This window comes from Apteryx mantelli, chromosome 11, assembly GCF_036417845.1.
Source record: "Apteryx mantelli isolate bAptMan1 chromosome 11, bAptMan1.hap1, whole genome shotgun sequence".
Lineage (NCBI taxonomy): Eukaryota > Metazoa > Chordata > Aves > Apterygiformes > Apterygidae > Apteryx > Apteryx mantelli.
In genome coordinates this window covers 7,537,308-7,550,649 of record NC_089988.1, presented here as the reverse complement: position 1 = coordinate 7,550,649, position 13,342 = coordinate 7,537,308, and positions in this window count along the sequence as shown.

Below are 13,342 nucleotides of genomic sequence, written 5' to 3'. Positions count from 1 at the left end.
AGGAGCCGCCAGCAAGGACAGAGGGATTTCCATAAAGGTGAGGAGATCGTGCAGTGAGACCAAGGTGGGGAAGCAGGTTGGGTGTCTACAGGCTGCAGGGAAAGAGGCACAGGTTTCTGACAGCTTAGGACAGCTTATGTTGGAGATGACCAAGGGCGCTGTGAAGGCTGAAAGCCGCCAAAAGAACTGAGGTCTTTTTCCCTTTCGCTACGGCTGGTGCGTCTGCCACCGAGGCCTGCAAGAAGATGATGTTTCCTTAGAGCACTGTGGCCTTGTTGCCTTCTCACCCCTGGGGATCCCAGGAGGTGCTGTAATGTTGTCCTGCATGAGGCATTGTGCACCCGCCTACCCTCACACTGCCCCTGGAAAGAGCCCTGAACAACACGTGAGGGAAAGGATCACCCTACCCAGGGGCTGGCTGTCAGTGCCTGCTCACTCTGCTTGATAACACACATCAAGGTTGACTTGGCATCACAGCCACCCTCACATTGCCTTTGCCTACCTGCAATCAGGGCCTCCAACTTTCTGCTCTAATCAGCCCCTGGGGAGCCTTTGTTGGTAAGGGCCCTCAGTGGGACCCATTAACGCTCCAAGAAATTTGGGGATTTTCTTCTGACTTTCTTGAGAGGTTTGTTCAGCCTCAGCACCTGAGGTTCATGGGCTCGGTACCAAATACAGCCGAGGGGTCATTAAAACGCAAAAACCCCTAAGGAGCCATGCCTCTTTCCATAATTTTCTTCAATTCTTGTGTGGCTAATTGGGAGGTTTCAGGAGTGTATTTAAAAGAGGAAGATTTCAATGAGCATCAAAAAAAAAAAAAGATTTCTGCTTTTAAAGTTTTCCTTCTTTTTCAGCTTACAAACTAGAGTGATATCCACATTCTCCAACTGATATGGATCCAGAGTGTCTCCTAATGAAGTCCGGACATGTAGGAAAAGCAGCATCCTTGAGATCAGAGATCCATGAACAACCTTCCTCCCCACCTCCCCAGCCCTGCCATTTCCCTCATCAGCCACTGGGGACTTCAGATCACTCTTGTGAATATCGAACCTTTTGCCACTCAAGGCTGTAGCTGAATGTTACAGCTCGTGTGCACCAATTCCCACCTGCTTTCCTTCGAGAACTAGCTGCAAGCAGACACAGAAGGGTTTTTCTTAACTGCAAAGAAACAAAAATAAACTTGATGCAGTGTCATAAGAAAGAAAACACAATCCTCAACTGTGCACATGCCCAGAGAGTCTGACGCGAAGATGACTTTAGAAATGACCGATTAAGCAGGATATATGGAAATATGTAAAGGGTTACTGAGATTAAATCCACAGCATAAGAGACAGAGCAGTGGTAATGCAAGTTAATGGGCAGATCGATATTTCTTCTCCCGAGACTAAAACCCTTCCTGAAGATTTCCACTCTTTCATCATAGGAAAACATTGACATTAAAATTACACAGTCATTTGAGCTGATGAAAGTGTGTTCCTATTTTTGAAATGTTGAAACCAGTTCTTCACCTTTCCAGGCAGAGCTCAGTTGTCCAACCACAAGCACCCAGGGGCCCTTGGAGAGGCCCCGGTGCCTCTGAGGGACCTGCCTGGGCCTGGCAGCTCTCACAGGGGACCTGCGGGAGACCGGAGCCCCTCTGAGCTGTAGAGGGAGGCTGTGCAGAGGGGACCAGGGCACCTGCAATGGCACCAGCCACCCATGACCCTGTGACTGCATCCCACCCCAGCTCTGAAAATCTCTTTCCTTTTTTAAAAAAAAAGAAAAAAAACACATTCCCCTAAAAGACCCCTATATTAAGAAAAAGAAAATAAATCAAGAAAGATAATAAGAACAGAAAGAAAAAAGTTGGAAAGTGTAAAAAACATTTCTTTGCTTTTAACCTATTTCTTAATTTCTTTTGTGTTTCATTTTTACTGTCATTTTCTAAACATTTCTGTTATAATCTGGCCTGCACCACTAAACAAGATATTTTTGTGTCTCACACAGAGCCCAGGGCTCAGAAAACCACCCCCTGCCCATGGCTGTCCATGCCACTCCTCACTCTTTGCGCAGAGCATGTCACACTCTGAGGTGTCGAGCTCTTTCAACTGGTGAGGAAAGCAGAGTGACCAGCTTCAAGGAAACGCTCTGCTTCTGGATGGCCAAATTTGCAGAAATCTCAACATACGTGTTCCCGTGGTGTTTTAAAGGAGTCCCTAAAACATCTCACCACACTCCCTTTTCATTGTGCACACAGGCATTCATCTGATGGTAGAAGGCAATTGGGTTGGTCAGGCATGCTTTCCATTTCCCCTTGGTCTACCCATGCTGCCTCTTCCAGGCCTTCTCCTTCCTATGCTTGGAGATGGTTTCCAGGAGGATTTGCTCCATCACCTTCCCAGGGACTGAGATGAAGAGGACCAGCCTGTCATTGCCCAGATCCTCCCTCTTGCCCTTCTGCAAAATGGATGTGATGTCTGCCTTTTCCCAGTCATCAGGAACCTCCCTGATTACCCTGACATTTCACAGACAATTGGGAGCAGCACTGCAGTGACTCCAGGCACCTCTCCCTGCACCCTGGGGTGCTTCCTGTCTGGTCCTGTGGACTTGTGTGTGCCCACTGGGCAAAAGTCCTCCCCAGATGCATGGTCCTCTACCATAGCTGAGGCTTTGCTAACACAGATGCTGCCAAAGGACTGGGGGGCCAGGGAGGCCTGGCAGTAGACAAGACCAGGAAAAGACAAGGTGAAAGAGGCAATGACTTCCTCAGCCTTTCCCCTCTGTTTGTCACTACGTCCCCTGCCCCACTGAGCAGCGAGAACACATTTTCCTTGTGTCACTGCTTTGTGCTGTCAATGGCCCTTAAGGTTACCCTCCCCATCCCTTCCTAGATCCAGCTCCAGCTCCAGCTCCAGCTGAGCTTTGGCTTGCCTAACTCCATCCCAAACAAAATGATATCCTCTCTGCTGCAGTCCAGGGTGGTGACTCTGTTATTCCTCTTACTTCTCCACCATCTCATGGTCACTGCAGTGACAGACAACCTCCACATTCACATCCCCATCCAGCCTGAGCTTCAGGCAAGAAACCAAGGGGAGGATGGCACCATCTACTTAGAGGTGCAAGCTACAGAGGTACAGAAATCACACTGCAGGAAGGCTTGCTCTTCTCCCCTCACCACAGAGGGGATCCAGGCAATGGCCTTTCAGGTGGTTAAAGGTGGATGCAAAGAATTTCCAGAGTAATGAAGATATGCCTGAGGCAGTGCCTCCCAGGCTGCCCTTGCAGTCAATGGGGAGGAGGAGGTGTTCACCTGCCTTCTTTTAGATGGTCACATAAAGCACAAAGGACTCCTGTCCCAGAGACATTTGCTCTGTGCTTGAAATGGGGCCTGAGGTCATAGGCGTTCAGGATAATTCAGGTTGAAGGGACCACAGGAGGCCTGTAGTGCAAACTGCTGCTCAAAGCAGGGTCAGATAGAAAGGTCAGAAACCAAAAAAATGCCCCTGCCAAAGGACTTCTGGGGGTGACACAGCAGGAGAAGACAGTAGAGGGTTGACGGGGTGATCCCATGGATAAAATGGTTTCCTATTTCCCCTTCTCCTGAGAATGAAATTCCCAGCTCTCCAGAGGGAAGAAGCTGGGACATGAACTTTGCCACTAACGTGGAGCCAGAGAAGCTCCTGAGTCCTCACTGACAGAGTCTGGTCCAAAGGCCACCAACCCCAATGGCACCAGACCCCCAGGCATGCCTGCCTTGTTGCTGGGCACCCTGCAGCCCCAGGCAGGACGTCTGTTGGGAACAGAGTGGGGTCTGCAGCCTGCAGCCCTGGCCACCCAGCGAGTCTGATGGGACACTTGTCCTCTAGGTGAGACTGGACAGTGATTCCCTCCCTGCAGCCAGTAGTGTCCTGCTGATGCCCTGTAACCTGTGAGCCCAGGAGATGGGACTGCAATCTGCTCTCGCTCTAAAGATTTCTCAGTCCTTAAGACCCAGGATGCAAAGCACCGGTCTGGGGACACCCCAGCAGTTAAAGGGCCTGAATGCCTGGTGTGTTCCTGAGAACTTCTCTGTAGTCTTTCGGCACTGCTTTGACTCCTGTTGTCCATGGAGCAGAGACTCCTTTTGAGGATGAACTTGCTCACTATGTGACTCTGAGGACAGGCTTGACCAGGCAGTCCAAATGCCAGCAAGGCCTCACCCCACAACAGTGTCCCCTGCCCAGAACTGTGCCTTCCAGCCCCTTCCTCCTAGAGGATTTGGGTTGGGAGGGACCACCAGAAATCTCCAGGAGCACAATCTGCTCTGAGCTGGGCTAACTTGACAGTTAGATGAGGTTGGTAGGTGCTTTCTCCAGCAGAGTTTTCAAAGATTTCCTGTCCCCTGCCCCAGTGCTACTCAACTACCATGGTTATTTCTTTATTTTTTCCTTCAACTCACCCAACGGTGCTCCTGAGAGAGGATGGTGAGAAAGGACGGGGGACACTCTGTGCTGCAGTGCTGGGCACTGACCATCTGTGCTGGGTCTGGGAGTCCTGGCAGGTGGTGCTGGTGGCTGTAGCCCTTGAGAAGCCCCCAACCCTGCTAGCAGCAGTGAGTCCCCTTCATGACTGTCAGGAGGTTCTGGAGTGTCGTGGCTCCCATCAGCACCTCATCCCTCCACTGGCCCAACCCTGCTGCCCTGCACATGTCCCTACAGTCCCACTGTGCAGGCACCACACAGGACAGGGTGCATTCTGGGATGGGAAAACATCCCCCGAGTATGGTCCCTATGACAGCCTTTGGTGCCCTGGCCACCGTGGCCCTCCTGCCTGGCAGCCTCCCACCAGTCCCCACACCCTGCCCAGCCCTGATCCTCTTCCCCCTGGGGGTTAGAAGAAGGCCATGCTCTGTGGTCTGATGAGGTCTGAGCCCACAGAGAGGCCAGGCAGGGCTGGACATTGCCTCCATACACATGCACAGTCCAGCAGATAGATGGAGCTGGTCACATTCCAAGATCACCCCTCACCAGGACCATGAGGAATGGCCGGTGCTGGATATAGCTGGTTTGAGAGGCTGGGTGTGTGAGGAGTTTCCTGGGGCAGTTTCTCCTCTCTGTTCATGCAGCAGCAGGCTGGGCCGGACCTTTGTTCTAAGAGACCCTGCTTGAGGGCCCCCATGGCAGCAAGATGGTCCACAGGCCCAGTAGACAGCCCCAGGACCTCCTCTGCATGTTCCCTGCCAGCCCTGCAGAGGACCCAGCAGAGGAATCATCCTCCCAGAGCTCACAGCTGGACATCCAGTCCTCCAGCTGGGCATGGACCCTTGTCTGGGCGCTGAAATTTGGGGTAAGGAACACCACACAGGGTGGACAGGATTGTCTCAAGGTGTGTGTTTCGGATAGGGCATGAGGGACAGCAGCTTTGGAGGAAGAGCCCAGCGTTCAGGCCCTGCACCTGGGAAAACCTACTCTATTACAGAGATACTGTGAGGGAGTCAGCTCTGACTCAGTGTTGGACACAACTTTATATGGGCACCAAGTGAGACAGAGCAGTCTCAGTAAAGGTGAAATGAACCCAACCATTTGTGAAGCAACAGAGTGAAAAATAATAATAACAGTAATAACAGTCATAATAAAAATAAAGTGAACAAACAAAGCTCAGTCCTGGTACGGGACACAGGGGGAGTCATTTGTGGAGAGCAATGGCAATGTTACCACTGCCGGAAAATGTCCATGAAATCACTTTCCTCAGGGCATCTTTGAGCTCCTTGTTCCTCATGCTGTAGATGAGAGGGTTCACTGCTGGAGGCACCACTGCATACAAAACAGCCACCAGCAGATCCAGAGCTGGGGAGGAGATGGAGGGGGGCTTCAGGTAAGCAAAAAAAGAGGCACTGACAAACAGGGAGACCACGGCCAGGTGAGGGAGGCACATGGAAAAGGCTTTGTGTCGTCCCTGCTCAGAGGGGATCCTCAGCACAACTGTGAAGATCTGCACATAGGACAGCACAATGAAAATGAAACACCCAAATATTAAACAGGCAATAACCACAGGAACTCCAACTTCCCTGAGGTAGGAGTCTGAGCAGGAGAGCTTGAGGATCTGCGGAACTTCACAGAAGAACTGGTCCACTGTGTTGCCTTGGCAGAGTGGTATTGAAAATGTTTGAACAGTGTGCGGGAGAGCATACAGAAAACCACTGGCCGAGGCAGCTGCTGCCATTTTGACACAGGCTCTGCTGCCCATGAGGGTCCCGTAGTGCAGGGGTCTGCAGATGGCAACGTAGCGGTCATAGGCCATGACTGTGAGAACAGAACACTCTCCTCCTAACAAGAAGACAAACAGAAAGACTTGAGCAGCACATCCTGAGTAGGAAATGGCCCTGGTGTCCCACAGGGAATTGGCCATGGATTTGGGGACAGTGACAGAGATGGTGCCAAGGTCCAGAACAGAGAGGTTGAGGAGGAAGAAGTACATGGGTGTGTGGAGGCGGTGGTCGCAGGCTACTGCTGTGATGATGAGGCCATTTCCCAGGAGGGCAGCCAGGTAGATGCCCAGGAAGAGCGAGAAGTGCAAGAGCTGCAGCTCCCGTGTGTCTGCAAATGCCAGGAGGAGGAACTCAGTGTAGGAGCTGCTGTTGGACATTTTGTTATCTCCAGGAATGGGGGACTGTGCAAAGGAGAAAAGATATTGAGAAGTTAGGAGAGACTTTTCAAGCAAAGAAACCCCCAAATGCTGCAGTTCTCTCTTTGAGCTGGAGGATGATCACGCTTATATGTTGCCCTAGAAAGAAACCAGCCCCTGCTGAGAGCAGACAAGTCCAGTTTCAAAGTGCACAGCTCCAAACTTCTCACCTTTTCTCCGGGCACCTGACGGAGCTCTCCACACTCCCCTTCCAGCCAAGGAAACACAGGGCTCTTTGCAGATGCCCACATACAGCCTCCCACCACCATCTCCATACTCGCAGCATCTCTGCACCTTCCTCATGGGTCTCTCAGATATCACAGAGGTGCTATGAGACAGCAGTGCCTTTCTAGAGGGCAGCACGAACTCTGCCAGGACGCTATAAGGAAATGGTCAAAGGACTCTTAGGACTGGAGATGGCCTTGACTTAAGGGAGAGTCAGCTCATTTCGCAGCCCCACGGACTGCATTTTCTGGAGCTCCACAAGTCAGAAGGAGGCTGGGGCAATGTCATTCCCATGCAGACCCCTCTGTTCCACAACTTGCAGCATCAGTGTCTGAACTGCAGCTGAAAACACCCAACCCCAGAGAACCCGAGAATAAGAAGAGGAGCAGCATGGCTACGAGGGGAAACAAGGAGCAACACCATGATCGTGCTGCCAAGGGAGGCAAGGAGAGAGACAGAGAGGCATTCTGGAAAGCCTTCTCCTTACCTAGCTGGGCATGCCACCTCGCAGATGGTGATATTACAGGGCATTTGCTCTCAGCCCCTTTGTCAGGCAGCATGGAATGGGCCCATAGCAGGAGAGATGCCCCTCTCCTCTGCCACAGGTCTGGCTGCACAGGAGGTGGCTCATGCCCTGCAGTTCCCTCTCATTCCCTGCCCATCTCTGCTGCCTGGAGCTGTCCCTGCTGGCAGCTTTTTCTCTGTCACAACATCTTCTCCCGGTCAGTGCTCACAGACCCCATCCCACCTGTTGTGTGCTCACTTCTGCCCTACAGAAACCTCCCAGATCAGGGCACCATCTAGGGGCATCTCTGTGCATGCACGACCTAAGCAGCAGGTCACATAAACTCCTATGAGGCCACAGAAGTGATGTGGATGCTGTCTGTAGGCTAAGGTGGGAATGAGGCAGCTTCCTAAGTTTTCCCAGTGACCTATTTATCTCTGAGAGTGAAGGTTTAGGAGTCCCACTTCCTTGACAAAACAGAAACCCATTCCTTCATTCTCCCTGCCAAAATTAGGAAACTGAAAGTGCAGACACCTGAAGGAAAGCTCCTTCACTTTGAAGTAGCCTTTCTCTTCATCTCCCATTGAAAAAACCCCTTGGACATATCCTGCACATGAGCTAGAGCTGTGAGCAGCCCTGACCCATGCAGCACCTTGTCAGCAGGAGAATGAACCCGCCCTGCTGGGGGTTGCTCCTCTCAACCAGAATTTCTCCCCATAGTGCTGTGGGGATTTCCCTGGGCAGGCTGAGGGCTGACCCTCACAGGCAGCAGACTCGCTGCCCCAGGCAATTAGCACTCTGGGGCACAATGACACTACTCTGAATTACAACTGTGTGCAGACCTGTGTGTGCTCCCTGGCTTCACACCCCTGCAGCCACCTTACCTGGGAGAATGGAGCTGCATGCCCTGTCCCTGTGACACTGTGGCAGGGAATCCCTGCTCTGAAGCATCTCCTCCTCTGACTATGCACTGGATGTGCCAGGAGAGCGATCCTTAAAAAGCCTATTAGTTATGGGATGGGATGGGTTTAGGAGACCCCTCCAGGAACCTAAGTAGCATGGTCCTGCAGCCGGAGACTTACAGTGTCAAGGGTTGTGAAGATTTCTCCCACAAGGAGCTCTCCTCTCTCCTCCCACTCCACACTGCCTTGCACTTCTCTCTGCCTTCTCTCCTCTCATGTCAGCAACAGCAAGCAGTGCCCGCAGCCCTGCTGCTCTTTGCAGAAGAGCTGCTCCTGCACACAGTGGTCTCTGGGCAGTGCTGCCAGGTTGCCATGAGCTCCTTCCATCCCCGTAGCCTGGCCCCACTAAGGTACAGAGGCCCAGCTGAGCTCTTGAATTTCTCTGTCCCTCGTGCTCCCTCCTCCTGGGAAATGTTCACTCCAATAAACTAAAATAATCACTGATAGTCCCTCTCTAAGCACTGCAGGAAGACTAATTCCAGCATTACAGATTGTTTCATCAGAGGATGGTTATCTGCAAGAGGTGAAAACGTCCCATTCTGGAAGCCCGTATTCACGTCTCTTAACTAGGCAGGACACATAGAAAGGAGCAAGAAGGGAGCTGATTGACACCTGGTTCAGGTGCTGATTCAGATGAGTCAATCTGGGTATCTCAAGCCCATTTAGGAGCCCCTGGAATGCAGTGAGATTCACCAAAATCCTGTGAACTCCACAAACACACAGCAGGTGGGATTCCCCTTGCCTAAGCTGAAGTGAGGATAACAGATGTCTGCACACAAACTCCTTGTCTGAGCTCCGGTTATAATCACCTGAGATGGAGGGTGGGAGTCAGTTGCTCACACAGAAACACCTGGTGACATTGGAAGAGAAAGAGGTTATCCAAGGCATGTGCCAGTGTCTGCTTGCTTTGATGGAGCAACTGGGAGACCCACATCCTTCTACAGCATGAGGTGGGGGCCAGGTAGAGAATTTCCTTGGCCATCTCAAATGACACTAGATGCCCACTACTGTTAGAGCACCCCTCACTATGATGCTGAGACACATGGAGATGCCTACAGTGCAAACTGCTAACGTAATTCCGTGCAGACACTTGATGTAATGACATAGAAATCGGCTGGCAGGGCCATGTCAGATGCCTGGGTATTTTAGCCCATAGGCCCCAAGGTGCTACAAGCCCTTTCCTGCCAGGGCTGCACAGCTCAGCTCTATTTCTGCCTGGCCTTGGGCACTGCAGGCTTTGCTCTCTCAGTGGGAACCTCCTTGCACGATCACATTGCCACCTGCTATCTAGGCCAGCATGGCTCTGCTCTGAAGTGGGGCCACTGCACACACAGTGTCTTTGGCTTTTGGTAACAGGTTTCACCGCAACCACTCTGCTCTCTGTGCCACAGCTGATGCTCTGCAGCCCAAATATATGCAAATGCATGCAGCCTGGGGTAGAAGCAGGAGCAGATGGGGATGTACAAGCTTTAACAGGTGTGAAACATCATTGGAATGACTGAGTTGTGGGGGGATCACTCACATGACTGGAGGGTGATGCTTGTAGGGTACAATGTCTTCAGGAGAGACTGTCAGAGAAGATGAGGAGGGAGGATGCCTTTTGTGTGAAGGGGCAGCTCGGATGTGTGGTAAATGTCCTTTACCTAGACTTTAGCAAGGTGTTTGACACTGTCTCCCACAAAATTCTTTCATGTACGTTAGAAAGTTGCAGTCTAGAAGGGCAGACAACCAGACGGGTAAAAAGCTGCTTGGATGATCAGAAGCTGAGAGGGCAGCGGTCAATGGGTAGTACTCTTCCTGGAGGCAAGGGAGAAGTGGAACACCACAGGGTCTCTCCAGGAACTTGTCCTGTTTATCATCTGCATTAGTTACATGGAGGAGGCAACACTCATCATGCTTGTAGATGACCCCTAAGTGGAGGTGGGTGTGTGTGGGGGCAGTCCTATGCTTGAGGGCTGCCATTGAGAGGGATCTAGAGAGGCAGGAGGAATGGGCTGTCAGGAACCTCATGAAATTCAACAACGACAAATGACAGGTCTTGCACCTGCGATAAACCAACACCCCACTGTGTCACAGGCTGGGGCCTGAGTGCCTGGGGAACAGCTCTGTGGAAAAGGACGTGAGGGTGCTGGGTGACAGGAGGCAAAACATGAGCCAGCAGCGTTCCCTGGCAGCAAAGAAGGCCAGAAGCATCGTGGGCTGTATGAGCAGGAGCACAGGCAGGAGGTCGAGGGAAATGGTGATCGTCTTCTAGTCAGTATTCATTAGACCACATGTAGAACCCTGCATCCAGGTTTGGGTTCCCAGAACAAGACAGAGGTTGATAACTGGGAGTGAGTCTGGCTGAAGGCCCTAACAGTAGTCGGGGAGCTCGAGCACTTGTTCTGTGAGGAAATGGGGTTGGTCCAACTTGGAGAAGAGATGGCTTTGGAGGGATCTCATAGCACCCTTCCCATGGCTACAAGGAGATCTTCAAGAAGATGGAGCCAGGCTCTTCACTAGGGTGCCTGGTGGGAGGACAAGAGACAATGGTTATAAGTTGGAAGAAAAGACGTTTGTGCAGGAGATAAGGAGAAGCTTTTCCACTACGAGGATGGTGAAGCATTGGAAGTGGTTGCCCAGAGAGGCTGTGTAGTCTCGTGTCTTGCAGGTTGCCAAGACCAGACTGGATGAAGCCCAGAGCAACCTGCTCTGAGGCCAGAGCTGACCCTGCCGTGAGCAAGGAGATTGGGATCAAGACCTCCTGAGGTCCCTTCTACCCTGAAGGTGTCCATGGTTCTTCCCACTCTCCATCTTCTCTTGTGGATGTCAGCGAAAGCACGCAGGTGCCCTGTGACAGTGGAAGCAGGCCAGCTTTCTTGTCCTCCTCCAGTCAGAATTCTTCAGATGCAGGGCTTCTTGGCAGGAATCCCCAAGACAGCCCTGAGCAATCCTGGGCTTCACTTTTAATATGCTTGGTTTTTTTCTTCCATGTCTTCTAAGTCTGTCTCTTTTACCACCCTGATCCTGTCCTATACAACCCACCCCACCCCTGCTCATCCTGAACTCATTGGCACTGGTTTGGTTTGTTTCATTCGTTACCTGTTTTTTTTGGTTTTTGGGTTTTTTTGGGCAACAGATACCTCATGAAGATTTCCAGGAGTAAGTGTAAAGTCCTGTGCCTAGGTGGAAAATAAACCCATTCATGAGGAGAGGTTAAGGGGCCTTGTTTTCTTTAGCCTGCTGAAGTGGAGGCAAAGGGCAGTAGAGTAGGAGCCTGTGACTGCTCGAAGGGTTGTTTCAGAGATGATGGAGCTTTTCTTAGTATAGGGAAACAGCATGCGAAGGAGAAAGATCCACAAACTGCATCTTGAGAGGTTCAGACTGGACTTCAGGTCAAAAGAATGTCACTCGTAGGGTAGTGCTGAGGTGCAACAGGTCACCCAGAGGGAGTCTGTGATCAGCCCCTGCCTTTGTGTTTCAGGGAAAAGCAAGTGAGGACAGGAAGACATCAGGAGAGGCAGGGAGATCACGGGGTGAGAGCAAGGTGGGGAAGCAGCTTGGGTGTGTACAGGCTGCAGGGAAAGAGGCACAGGCATGGGAAAGCATAGGACAGCCTGTGGTGGAGGCAGCCCAGGGCACTGCCAAGGCTGAAAGCTCCCAACACAGCTAGGTTTTGTCCTCTTGGCCATGGCTGTTGTCTCTGCTACTGAGGCCTATGAGGAAAAGCTGTTTCCTTAAAGCACTGTGGCCCTGCTGCCTGCTTGTCCCTTGGCAGCCCAGGAGGTGCCGTATCATGGTCCTGAACTTAGCGTTGTACACCCCATGTGCACACTGCCCACAAGAAGAGCCCTGAGCAATGTGTGATGGAAAGCATCACCCTTCCCAGGGGCTGGCTGTCAGGGCCTGGTCGCTCTGCTTGATAACACACATCAAGGTTGACTTGGCATCACAGCCACCCTCACATTGCCTTTGCCTACCTGCAATCAGGGCCTCCAACTTTCAGCTCTAATCAGCCCCTGGGGAAAGTTTCTTGGTAATGGCCCTCAGTGGGAATCATTATCTTTCCAAGAAACTTCGGATTTGCTTCTTGAGAGGTTTCTTTAGACTCTTTTCAGCATCTGAGGTTCATGGGCTTAGCACCAAATACACCTGAGGGGTCATTAAAATGCAAAAAAAACCCTAAGGAACCGTGCCTCTTTCCATAATTTTCTTCAGCTCTTCAATTCTTTTTTCACTAGCTGGAAAGTTTGCAGCAGTTTATTTACAAGAAAAAGAGGTCAATGAGCACCTGAAAAAGAAAGACATCTGCTTCTTCAGCTTTCTTGATTCCTCAGTTTGCAGAATAAGTCATACCCACATTCCCCAATTCATACTGATCCACAGTGTCTCCTAATGAAGTCAGGGCATGTAGGCAAAGCAATATTTTTGATAGGAGACATGTATGGAACACCTTCCTCCCCAGCTCTCCAGCCCTGCCATTTCCCTCATCAGCCACTGGGGACTTCACATCACTCTTGTGAAAATCGAACGTTTTGCCACTCAAGTTCGTAGCTGAATGTTACAGCTCATGTGCACTAGTTCCCACCTGCTTTCCTTAGTGAACTAGCTGCAAGCAGACACAGAAGGGTTTGTCTTAATTGCAAACAAACAAATTATAATTTGGAATAGTTTAATAGAAGATACAAAAAAGCACTCCTCAACTGTTTGGTAGAGTCCAAGCTGCCTCCAGTGAGGTCCACTGCCCACAAGGCATAACCTTCCTTGAAATGTTTTCCACAGACAGATAGGAAAGGATAGACCAAAACACAACAAAGGAACTGGCTAAAGAGACAAGGAGACTGCTGAAAGACGAGGCAAGCTTCAGACTCCCAGAATTCCTCCCAGAGAGGTACCTGAGTGGATAAAGAGCAAGCATAGGAGGAAAACTGGGAAACTATGGAAAGTGCATATGCCCAGAGAGTCTGATGCAAAGATGCCTTTAGAAATGTCCAATTTAATCAGGACATGTGGAAATATGTGAGAGATC